The following is a 12,653-nucleotide window of genomic DNA, read 5'->3' as shown; positions in this document are numbered from 1 at the left end:
GCAACAGTTAGAACTGGACATGGAACAGCAGACTGGTTCCAAATAGGAAAAGGAGTTCGTCAAGGCTGTATATTGTCACCCTGCTTATTTAACTTCTATGCAGAGTACATCATGAGAAACACTGGACTGGAAGAAACACAAGCTGGAATCGAGATTGCTGGGAGAAATATCAATAACCTCAGATATGCAGATGACACCACCCTTATGGCAGAAAGTGAAGAGGAACTAAAAAGCCTCTTGATGAAAGTGAAAGAGGAGAGTGAAAAAGTTGGCTTAAAGCTCAACATTCAGAAAACTAAGATCATGGCATCTGGTCCCATCACTTCATGGGAAATAGATGGGGAAACAGTGGAAACAGTGTCAGACTTTACTTTTTGGGCTCCAAAATCACTGCAGATGGTGATTGCAGCCATGAAATTAAAAGACGCTTACTCCTTGGAAGGAAAGTTATGACCAACCTAGATAGCATATTAAAAAGCAGAGACATTACTTTGTCAACAAAGGTCCGTCTAGTCAAGGCTATGGTTTTTCCTGTGGTCATGTATGGATGTGAGAGTTGGACTGTGAAGAAGGCTGAGCACTGAAGAATTGATACTTTTGAACTGTGGTGTTGGAGAAGACTCTTGAGAGTCCCTTGGACTGCAAGGAGATCCAAGCAGTCCATTCTGAAGGAGGTCAGCCCTGGGATTTCTTTGGAGGGAATGATGCTGAAGCTGAAACTCCAGTACTTCGGCCACCTCATGCGAAGAGTTGACTCATTGGAAAAGACTGATTCTGGGAGGGATTGGGGGCAGGAGGAGAAGGGGATGACAGAGGAGGAGATGGTTGGATGGCATCACTGACTCAATGGACATGAGTCTGGGTGAACTCCGGGAGTTGGTGATGGACAGGGAGGCCTGGCGTGCTGAGATTCATGGGGTCGCAAAGAGTCGGACACGACTGAGCGACTGAACTGAATTGAACTGCGACTAAGAAAATACATAATATAACAATTGATATTTGCTGAATACTTTCTAGAGTCAGCTGCAGTCCAAGGTGCTCTCCATACATTATTTTTTGAAAATTCATAATAAATATACATCATAGGGTTTATAGGAATACTATGATGGTTTCAGTATTCCCATGCTACAGAGAAGGGAACAGAGAGCTGAGTCTCACAGCTAATGATTTGCAGAGCTAGTTAAGCAAATTCAGGTGACTAATTCCAAAGTCTGTAATTTTAGCAACCACACAGAAAATAAACATCTGATGCCTTGAAACACTGTTGTCACATGCATTTTTAAGTCCCATGTCTGAATGTTTACAGCTTACTCTCACCCTTACATGGAAAATCTACTTTCTGGATGGAAAGTAAAGCAGGGCAAGTTACAATTAGAAACACTTCATCTGGACATGTTCAAGCATGAATGTTTAAAGAGAAACCCTGGCTCCCAGTCAGGACTTTCAATGCAGAAAAAACTTTACAACTAGGTTTCATGGCACAACTCTACAACAGCATTGCTATTCACTGCTTTTGTGAAGTGAACCAAGGCTTAAAAATCAGCTAGCTTCTTTTAAAAAAATTAATGCCAATGTAAGTCAGTGATCCATGCCAGTGGTTTTACTTAAGGCCATTATCACTTTCCAGAGAGTTTTGGTGACTGTGTAGCAAGGAAATGTAATAAATAGAGATGGAAAAAACACTTTCACAAGATGTAAATGTTTTAAAAACTTTTGTATTTTGGAAACTTTGTGGATTCAAGAAGGACTGCTTAGGGTACACACTATATACATCAAAATATATTTATAGCATATTTTAATGAATTTTTTTTTACATGAGTCATTTTCCTGTTATAGAGTAAAACACACATGCTGTCAAACACACATGGACATACAAACACAATATCCAATATTCTTATCTAACTTATAGAAAATGAATATATTCTTTCAGTAAATATGTTACTCTTTACATGTGGAAAGTTAACTATATTCACATAAAGACTAAAGATAAAGCAAGGCTGTTAATATAAGCATCAATCTGTACTATAAATAATTTCACATTCATAGGATTTTACTATCAGGAGCTGGTCACAGTACCTTTCAAGTTCTACCAAGTTTACAGTTCTTCAACTATAGCTCCTATTTTGGTTGGCCTAGGCAGCCACTTTGCAAAAATCAGTGACCAAGGGCCACAGCCCATCATAAAATCTGTGTCCTAATATGAGCTGCTGCTAGACTCGATAATGGCAAGTGTAATTTTCAGGGACAGCACTGTGACTAACCAGTTTCCAAATTCATCATAACATCCTCAATATAAAATACTCTAGTTTTCCAGGAGAAATAAACTTCATCTTAATAAATCCAACCAGTAGGATCATTCTATGATCTATGTGTAGATCCTATGATATCTGAACAGAAACTCTGATGTTGAAAAGGTAATTTAGAAGCATTTTCCCAATCTGCCCCAACCACAAAACCTCACCACCAGGGACCATATGAAAACACATTGGCCTAGAAGAAATCATTGGTCAGGTGAATACATTGAAAGCAAACTTAAATTTCACACTTGGGTCTGGATACATAAATAGTATGGAAAATGACGGAATATTTAAGGCATGAACCACCCTTTCTAATTTAACTTATGGCCTTACTAATAAATACTTCCTTGAACATGTGCTTCACACATCATAAAATTTATGCACAGGCTACATGCTGGCTTTCAAGGAACCATTTGTATAAGGCTTGCTTTTCAGGGTTAAACCTCACATTCCTGAATCCTGACTTGTTTTTCAAAAAAGAAAAAGACACAAAGAAGCTCTTCAGTTGAAGATTCATGAATGCAGTGTGCAGGGTTACAGTGTGTTATTTTATGAATTTAGGACCTTCTGTTCACCTGTACAGAACTGTGCCTGAAACAACTGTCTGAAACAGCTCATCTCATGTGCTAAGGATCAGCTGATGGCTTACTATCTTTTCCTGTAGATATCTTGCAGGGCTTCAGCCAAAAACCAAATCTGACCCCGAGGAGAGGAAAGGCCCCTGAGTGGAAATAGGGCTTTGATTTTCTTTTCTGCACTAAGGACTTGCTGCCCTTTTTGGAAAGGGTATCCTTGTCTCTTGTCTAGTGACTCAACCTGCCTTTCAAGATCTTGGTCATTTGTCGTCTTTTAGATTGAAATCTTCCAGAAGCTGACCCTAAGATGAGGATTTGAATGCAGGCAACTTACTCAGGTGAGAGTTGGACCATGAAGTGCCAAAGAACTGATGCTTTTGAACTGTGGTGCTGGAGAAGATTCTTGACAGTCCCTTGGACAGCAAGGAGATCAAACCAGTCAATCCTAAAGGAAATCAGTCCTGAATATTCATTGGAAGGACTGATGCTGAAGCTCCAATACTTGGCCACCTAATGCAAAGAGCTGACTCATTAGAAAAGACCCTGATGCTGGGAAAAATTGAGGGCTAGAGGAAAAGTGGGCAACAGAGGATGAGATGGTTGGATGGCATCATGAATTCAATGGACATGAGTGTGAGCAACCTCTGGGAGATGGTGAAGGATAGAGAAGCCTGGCGTTCTTCAATCCATGGGGTTGCAAACAGTCAGACATGACTGAGCAAATAAACAACAATTTACTAAGGAGGCACCAATAGGAGGTGGGGAAGTAAGACAGGGAAGCAGGCCTCTGGATGGATTTTTTAAAAAAACTTTTTATTTTATATTGGAGTATAGCCAAATAACAGTGTTGTGATAGTTTCGGGTGAACAGGTTAGGGTTTTGCAGCTGGGACTCAGCACTGCTGGACCTCATGGCAATGCTGTAGACTATACTTCACATTCAGAGTTATCCTACCCAGAGCCAAGGAAGCTGAGATGCACAGGCTACCGACACCCACCACTTATTGGTTGAGAGCTGTTTCTGGGGATTCATTCCTGGGTCTCCTGGCCTTTCCTGTGTGTTGGCCAAGCAGGCTCCCTTAGGCAGAGAGGACCCTCCAGGAGCATGGCAGGCTTGGGATACGAAGCTGTTGGTATGTATGAGAAAAGTGCTGAGGAGCACTGACACAGTCGTGACAGCCTCTGTGATGCCCTCCTTTGGCATCTGCAAGACTGGGCTAGGATGGCTGTCTTCTGTGGTGCCTAGCGCCATACACACCTCGGTCCCAGTGCTCACCTCACTGTGCTGAAAGGATCTTTCATTTACTCTGTATGTGTTTGTTGAAAGGTTTGGCTATGTGAAAGAGAACATGTAGTGAATAAAAATAGATGTGATTGCTGCCCTTGGGAGGGAAAAGGTGAATAAATAAGGAAGCAAAGAAATAAATACATAAAACTAAACATTGTAGCAAGTGCTATGAGCATAACAAATGGGGTATATTGACAAAAAAATCATTGGAAGTGGGATGGAGACCCTATTTAGACATGGCAGATAAGAAAGGTCTAACTGAAAAGATGCTATTTAAGCTGCATCCTGAGGGGTGAGAGAAGTCAGTCATGCAAAGGGCAGAGAAAGTGTCCAAATAGGAAAGACAATAGGAAGAAGGGTGATCTCTTAGCTTACCGGAGGAACTCAAAGTCACTGAGCCTAGGACGCACTAGACAGACGTGGGTGTCATAGGTGAGATATAAAAGCAAGCAAGAGTGGGTTAGGTGGGTCCTCATCTCTCTCTCTCTCACTAAACTGCAAGGTCCTTGCAAACTATAAGGATCTTGTCATTTATCTTTATTTCCTCCTGGCTGTTGCCCTTAACTCTTTCTCCTCCTGGTATACAGCACAGGGCTGGCATTCAATAGATTTTCATAAAACTACTGTGTTCTGTATCCTAAATAAAATATTTGCTTATTTCCTAATGATTAATGGAAATTGGAACCAACTCAAATGAAGACAGTATCTGAGCACCCTTTAGCATTTTAAAAGATAGAGAAATCCATAAAACCTTTCCTGTAGGTGATAATCTCACCAAACTTGAAAAGTCTCCTTGAGAATGTATAAACAAGTTTATAAATTGCTTGCAAGAAGAGAAACTCACTTCTGCTTTGGACTATTAGGTACCTGATATATTATATATGTTCAGCCCTATGACCAGAGAAGGCAATGGCACCCCACTCCAGTACTCTTGCCTGGAAAATCCTATGGACGGAGGAGCCTTGTAGGCTGCAGTCCATGAGGTCGTTAGGAGTCGGACATGACTGAGAGACTTTATTTTCACTTTTATGCATGGGAGAAGGAAATGGCAACCCATTCCAGTATTCTTGCCTGGAGAATCCCAGGGACGGGGGAGCCTGGTGGGCTGCCATCTATGGAGTTGCACAGAGTCGGACATGACTGAAGCGACTTAGCAGCAGCAGCAGCAGCAACCCTATGACAAGAGTGACCATACAGTTGGAAAAAACACAGGAAATTATGAAACAGCACTAAAGGACAGTGTAATAAACATTTACAAAAACAGAAGCTAACACTAAGTGAAGTTGCTCAGTCGTGTCCGACTCTTTACGACCCCAAGGACTGTAGCCTACCAGGCTCCTCTGTCCATGGGATTTTCCAGGCAATAGTACTGGAGTGGATTGCCATTTCCTTCTCCAGGGGAATCTTCCCAACCCAGGGATCGAACCCAGGTCTCCCTCATTGTAGACAGACACTTTACCGCCTGAGCCACCAGGGAAGTCCTAACACACTTACTAGGCACTTTCTAAGCACTTTACATGGAGTGTCGCATGTAATCCTCACAACAACCCCATAATAGAGGTTCTAGTACTGTCTCCATTTTATAGATGAGACAGGCATCAGTATCTTAGGTAAGTGATGCAACATCACACAGCTGATGTTAAGTCAGAGCTAGGATACTACACGAAGAACTAGACTCTGGATATTCACAAAAATTTTGTTGAAGGATAACAAGCACTGAAGGATGTCAAGAAGCAAGATTATTATCTCAGACTTCCTTCGAGTTGGCAGTGCAAACCGAAAATTCAATTTTACCCTCTGCCATTATTTTAACTATCCCCTTTGACATCCTTGAAAAGGTTGTAGAACACCCTCTTGATGGCTTTTCATTGCACAGCACACGTCTCCCTATGGAGCAACCCACTCTGGTTCTAGTCGGCTCCAAATGACACAATCTTCTTCCTTACACAGAATCACATCTACCTCTGTCACCTTCTTTGAGGCGCTAATGCAGTGCTCCAGAATCACACAGAATATGGCAGTCTTGGAGAAGGTATAAAGACAGTTACTGAACTGAGTTTTTCTTTCCAAGGCTAAATAAATGGCCTCTTTCTCACCCATATTTTTCACGTTTTATGGCTCCCAAGCCCCATACTATCCTCTCTGCTCTCCTCTGGTTGATGCTTTCAAGTTTGCTGATGCCCTATAACAGCCTGGGTGTCTCAAATCAGACCTAATACTACAGGTGTACTCTGGCCATACCTACACAGTGGGCTTGCTACTACATTTTTATTCATGCAGCCTAAATCTAATTAACCTTGTTTTGGCAGTCTCAAGTCTGTTGACTCAGCTTAACTTTTCAGTCTGCCAAAACATGTAAGAATTGCCACTCAGCCAAGTCTCATTTCCGAAGCTAGTTCACTGAGAATGTACTGAGTACTTATGTAGAAATGAGATGCAGGTCCAGTTTGATAGGGACTTTGTGTCAAAGGTTTGAGGGTGACAGATCTGGATTCAAGTCGGAATTCTCACACTTTCTGTCTGCATGACCTTCAGAAAGTGATATATTCTCTCAGTTCAATTTCTTTCCTGAAAATACAGGGTGGAAATAATCTGTTGGATTGCGGGGAAATTTAAATGAGATGGTCTTGAAAGTACTAGACATAGCGCACCTAACTGCACTTGAACCAGAGCAGCTGAATGTGGCTGGACGAAAACATACCATGATGACGATTTTATTGCATACTCCTTAATCTATAGTTCACTCTATCCCATACTCCCCTAGCTGACTGTTTATCATATTCTCTATCCTCAGTCTTCCCACACATCCTCCTTCTACTCATGCTTAGCTGACAGCTTTGCTTCCTGTTTCAGTAAAAATTAGAAGGACTCAGAAGAGACTTCCATTCACCCCCATCACCACATCGAACACCCTGCCTGTATCTGTGTCCTTATCATCTCTTGATGTGGTATAAATAAGTTTGTAAATTTTGTGATCTCATTCTCTACCAGAATGCAAATTCCTTAAGGACAGAACATTTTTTCTGTTTTCTTCATCACTGTATCCCCAGCACAGAGAACAATTCCTGGTACAATTTTATAATGCATGGAAGATATTCGAAAAATGGTACCTGTTATAAATATTAGTTTTTTCTCTTGATTCCAATTTTCTAGTGGGGTGGACAGTCAAATACACAGACACTGACCCTTGAGTGCCGTAATGGCAACGGCACAGAAAAAGCATGTGTGCAAGCTTAGTTGCTTCAGTCGTGTCTGACTCTTTGCGACCTTATGGCCTGTAGCCCATCAGGCTCCTCTGTCCGTGGGATTCTCCAGTCAAGAATACTGGAGTGGGTTGCCATGCCCTCCTCCAGGGGATCTTTCTCACCCCAGGACTGAAATCGCGTCTCTGCATTGTAGGTGGATTCTTTACCGTTGAGTCACCAGGGAAGCCCAGCATGGAAAGAGAAGCTGGCACAAATTGCTACAAGCACCTAGAAGAGGAGGAGGATGACAAAGGAATCTAATAAAACAGATGCTCTTCAGTCAAATCTTGGCTCCATCACTTTAACTCTTTTGTTTTGGACTACTTAGTTTTATCAATCTCATTTTCCTCATGTGTGAAAAGGTTATAATAATGTTGTCTTTGTAAAGTTGTTGCTAGGATTAAATACAGCAATACATATTAAGCACTGAGCTTAGTGCCTAGCAATGCTTAAAAATATGAAGAAGGAAGATTGGCAAAGGAGTAGGGGAAAGAAGGGAGAAAGAAGGGAGAAAGAGGGTATACGTGTTGGTAATTCAGACAGAGGGTTGGCGTAGGAGATAGTGAGATGTTGATGGATTCTGGATTGTTTGACAATAGAGTTAGGAGATTTTCTTGGTACGTTGGGTGCATGGTATAAGAGATAATGAAGAGTCTAGATTTTTATTAATTTATTTTAATTAGAGGCTAATTACTCTACAATATTGTGGTGGTTTTTGCCATACATAAACATGAATCAGCCATGGGTGTACATGTGTCCCCCCATTCTGAACACCCGTCCCATCTTCCTCCCCACCCCATCCCTCTGGGCTGCCCCAGAGCAGAGCACTGACTTTGAGTGCCCTGCTTTGTGCATTGAACTTGCACTGGTCATCTGGTTTACATATGGTAATATACATATTTCAATGCTATTCTCTCAAATCATCCCACCCTCACCTTCTCCCACATAGTCCAAAAGTCTGTTCTTTACATCTGTGTCTCTTTTTCTCTCTTGCATATAAGGTTGTCATTACCATCATTCCAAATTCCACATATGTGCATTAATATACTGTATGGGTGTTTCTCTTTCTGACTTACTTCACTCTGTATAATAGGCTCCAATTTTATCCACCTCATTAGAACTGACTCAAATGCATTCTTTTTTATAGCTGGTAATACCGCATTGTGTATATGTACCACAACGTTCTTATCCATTCATCAGCCGATGGACATCCAGGTTGCTTCCATGTCCTAGGTCTTGTAAACAGTGCTGCAATGAACACTGGGGTACGTGTGACTCTTTTAATTCTGGTTTCCTCAGTGTATGCCCAGCAGTGGGATTGCTAGGTCATACGGCAGTTCTATTTACAGTTTTTAAGGAGTCTCCATACTGTTCTCCATAGAACAGTGTACTAGTTTACATTCCGACCAACAGCATAAGAGGGTTCCCTTTTCTCCACACCCTATCCAGAATTTATTGTTTGTAGACTTTTTGATGGCTGCCATCCTGACTGGTGTAAGATGGTACCTCATTGTGGTTTTGATTTGCATTTCTATGATAATGAGTGATGTTGAGCATCTTTTCATGTGTTTGTTAGCCATTTGTATCTCTTCTTTGGAGAAATGTCTGTTTAGTTCTTTGACCCACTTTTTAATTAGGTCATTTATTTTTCTGGTATTAAGCTACATGAGCTGCTTGTATATTTTGGAGATTAATTATTTGTCAGTTGTTTCGTTTGCCATTATTTTCTCCCATTTTGAAGGCTGCCTTTTCACCTGGCTTATAGTTTTCTTCCTTGTGCAAAAGCTTTTATGTTTAATTAGGTCCCATGTGTTTATTTTTGTTTTTATTTCCATTAAATAAAAGGTGGGTTATAAAGGATCTTGCTGTGATTTATGTCAGAGAGTGTTCTGCCTATGTTTTCCTCTAAGAGTTTTATAGTTTCTGGTCTTACATATAGATCTTTCATCCATTTTGAGTTTATTTTTGTGTATGGTTTTATAAAGTGTTCTTATTTCATTCTTTTACAGGTGGTTGACCAGTTTTCCCAGCACCACTTGTTAAAGAAATTGTGTTTGCACCATTGTATATTTTTGCCTCATTTGTCAAAGATAAGATGTCCATAGGTGTGTAGCTTTATCTCTGGGCTTTCTATTTTGTTCCATTGATCTATATTTCTGTCCTTGTGCCAGTACCATACTGTCTTGATGATTGTAGCTTTGTAGTATATTCTGAAGTCAGGCAGATTGATTCCTCCAGTTCCATTCTTCTTTCTCAAGATTGCTTTGGCTATTTGAGGTTTCTTTTTTTGTGTTTCCATATAAATTATGAAATTACTTGTTCTAGTTCTGTGAAAAATACCATTGGTAGCTTGATAGGAATTGCATTGAATTATAGATTACTTTGGGTAGTATACTCATTTTCACTATATTGATTCTTCCAATCCACAAACATGGTATATTTCTCCATCTATTTGTGTCATCTTTGATTTCTTTCATTGGTGTTTTATAGTTTTATATATATAGGTCTTTTGTTTCTTTAGGTAAATTTATTCCTGAGTATTTTATTCTTTTCATTGCAATGGTGAATGGGATTTTCCCTTAATTTATCTTTCTGTTTTCTCACTGTTAGCATATAGGAATGCAAGAGGTTTCTGTGTATTAATTTTATATCCTACAACTTTACTATATTCATTGATTAGCTCTAGTAAATTTCTGGTGGTGTCTTTAGGGTTTTCTAGGTAGAGGATCATGTCATCTGCAAACAGTGAGATTTTACTTCTTATTTTCCAATCTGGATTTCTTTTATTTTATTTTTTTTTCTTCTCTGACACCGTGGCTAGGATTTACAAAACTATGTCAAATAGTAGTGGTTGACCCCACTGCCTGACAGATGGAGTTACCATCTGTCAGGGAAGACTGTCTGTGAAGCAGGATTATCTAAGACCATCTACTCCCATCAGAGGATTCATCTTTCCTCTGATCTTCCTCCTTTTTTCTTATTTCTCCAAGTAAATCACTTTATAAATCCCCCTTTTGGCTGTCCATCATGATTATGATTGATCAACCTGTTTTGGGCTAGACACTTCTGTTCCTGTGTGCATGCGTGCTCAGTCATGTCCAACTCTTTGCAACCCCATGGACTGTAACCCACCAGGCTTCTCTGTCCATGGAATTTTCCAGGCATGAATTCTGGAGTGGGTTCCCCTTTTCTGTTCCAGGGCATCTTCCTGACCCAGGGATTGAACCCACATCTTTTATGTCTTCTGCTTTGGCAGGCAGGTTCTTTACCACTGGTGCCACTGGGGAAGCCCAGACACTTCCATCATGCCCTTTTGAAGTTAGAGCTTAGACACTCTGCTTCCTCCTTTATGAGCACATGGTTCTCTTCAGATACCTTCCCCCATCTTCTTTTTTTTTTTAATTAATTAATTAATTTATTTTATTTTTATTTTTTTATTTTATTTATTTTTATTTTTATTTATTTTTTTTACCCCTATCTTCTTTATTAATATTATCTGTTTTCATATGGTCATGAGACTATATCTAATTTGGGTCTGGAATTTTTTTTTCATCTAAATATTGAGGTTTGTATATGAAATATATCTGCTGAGTGTTGGTGTCTTCATCTCTAATGATACTTAACTAACCAGTAGATGATACATCACTTTTCCCCAAGTTTGCTGATCATCCTAGCTTCAGCAAACATTTTTACAGACCTGATTGGAATTAGGGTCAAAGTTGACCTGTCTTTTCACTGCCTTCCTTAGTTTTATTTAAAGAAAACTATCTGTCAGGTAGAAAAAATTTAGCCCACACTTAAAATCAATGTCTGAATGAGTAAAATCCTTTTCATGGCAATAATTCATTTCTGAGTCACCCTCAAGGATTTAATCAGGATTATAATATTATTCTTCAAGTAAGGGGAACTCATGCATAAGGCATGATCATGATGCTGTTACTCTCTTTGCTTTTATCCTTGCTCAGATGTTCTTTATTATGCCTTTACTATGTCCATGGCTCTTTATGTAGGAGGAGAAGGTGAGGGAAAGGACCTAACAGGATTTGAGTAGCCACAGTGTGCCAGGCACTGAGCTAAGCACAGCACTTACTTTTTTCCACTTATTCTTCACATCCCACAGCTGAGAGGTATTGCCTCTTTTACATATGGAAAAAGTGAGAGTCAGATAATTTATGGCACAAGTCAGGCTCACAGAGCAGAAAGTCAAAACCTCTCTGCTGATTCCAAAGCTGTTCTCCTTTTGTAACACTGTGCTGTTTTACAGGGGAAGCATGTTCTTGGCACACCACCCTCTTTCACTTCCTCTCCTAACAAATTCTAACAAAATTCTTTTGGAAAAATGTATATGCTTCCATTGTTATACCACAGTCTTGCATTTTAGTGTTACCAGGGAAATTATGTCCGTTTTCTGGACTTGCTCGCTTTCTGGTCCATATTTTGTAGTTTGACTTTGTTGTTGTTGTTTAGTGGCTGAGTCATATCTGACTCTTCTGTGACCCCATGGATGGTAGCCCACCAGGCTCCTCTGTCTATGGGATTCTCCAGGCAACAATAGTGGAGTAGGTTGCCATTTCTTTCTTCAGGGGATCTTCCCGACACAAGGAATGAACCCATATCTTCTGCATTGGCAGGTGGGTTCTTTATCACTGAGCCAGTTTGTCTCAGGGATAATTATAAATCTAGGGTGGAACTATTGGTAAAGGGGTCCACTGGGATGTGAGTTCGATCTTGTAGGATGGAGAGGTGAAGTTAGGCCAGGCAGAAGAATAGAGTAAGTGATTGGGGAAACAAGCAGAATATGGACAAAGGTAAGAATCCACACAATCTCTTCATGAAAGTGAAAGTGGAGAGTGAAAAAGTTGGCTTAAAGCTCAACATTCAGAAAACGAAGATCATGGCATCTGGTCCCATCACTTCATGGGAAATAGATGGGGAAACAGTGGAAACAGTGTCAGACTTTATTTTTTTGGACTCCAAAATCACTGCAGATGGTGACTGCATGAAATTCAAAGATGCTTACTCCTTGGAAGAAAATTTATGACCAACCAAGATAACATATTCAAAAGCAGAGACATTACTTTGTCAACAAAGGTCCGTCTAGTCAAGGCTATGGTTTTTACAGTGGTCATGTATGGATGTGAGAGTTGGACTGTGAAGAAAGCTGAGCGCCGAAGAATTGATGCTTTTGAACTGTGGTGTTGGAGAAGACCCTTGAGAGTCCTTTGGACTGCAAGGAGATCCAAGCAGTC

General features: G+C 40.3%; 1 protein-coding gene and 1 long non-coding RNA gene across 3 annotated transcripts in view; one reads left to right on the top strand and one right to left on the bottom strand.

Annotated features, from left to right (window-relative positions):
• BBOX1 (gamma-butyrobetaine hydroxylase 1) overlaps positions 1 to 12,653 on the bottom strand; it is a 76,942-nt gene that overhangs the window by 42,875 nt on the left and 21,414 nt on the right. The gene's annotated exons all lie outside the window — the stretch shown is intronic.
• LOC147358337 (uncharacterized) overlaps positions 1 to 12,653 on the top strand; it is a 142,968-nt gene that overhangs the window by 117,825 nt on the left and 12,490 nt on the right. The gene's annotated exons all lie outside the window — the stretch shown is intronic.

Source organism: Bos grunniens, chromosome 15 (assembly GCF_055505025.1).
Source record: "Bos grunniens cultivar Pamir isolate PY7600 chromosome 15, Bosgru_T2T1.0, whole genome shotgun sequence".
Lineage (NCBI taxonomy): Eukaryota > Metazoa > Chordata > Mammalia > Artiodactyla > Bovidae > Bos > Bos grunniens.
This window is presented reverse-complemented; position numbering and strand designations above follow the sequence as displayed.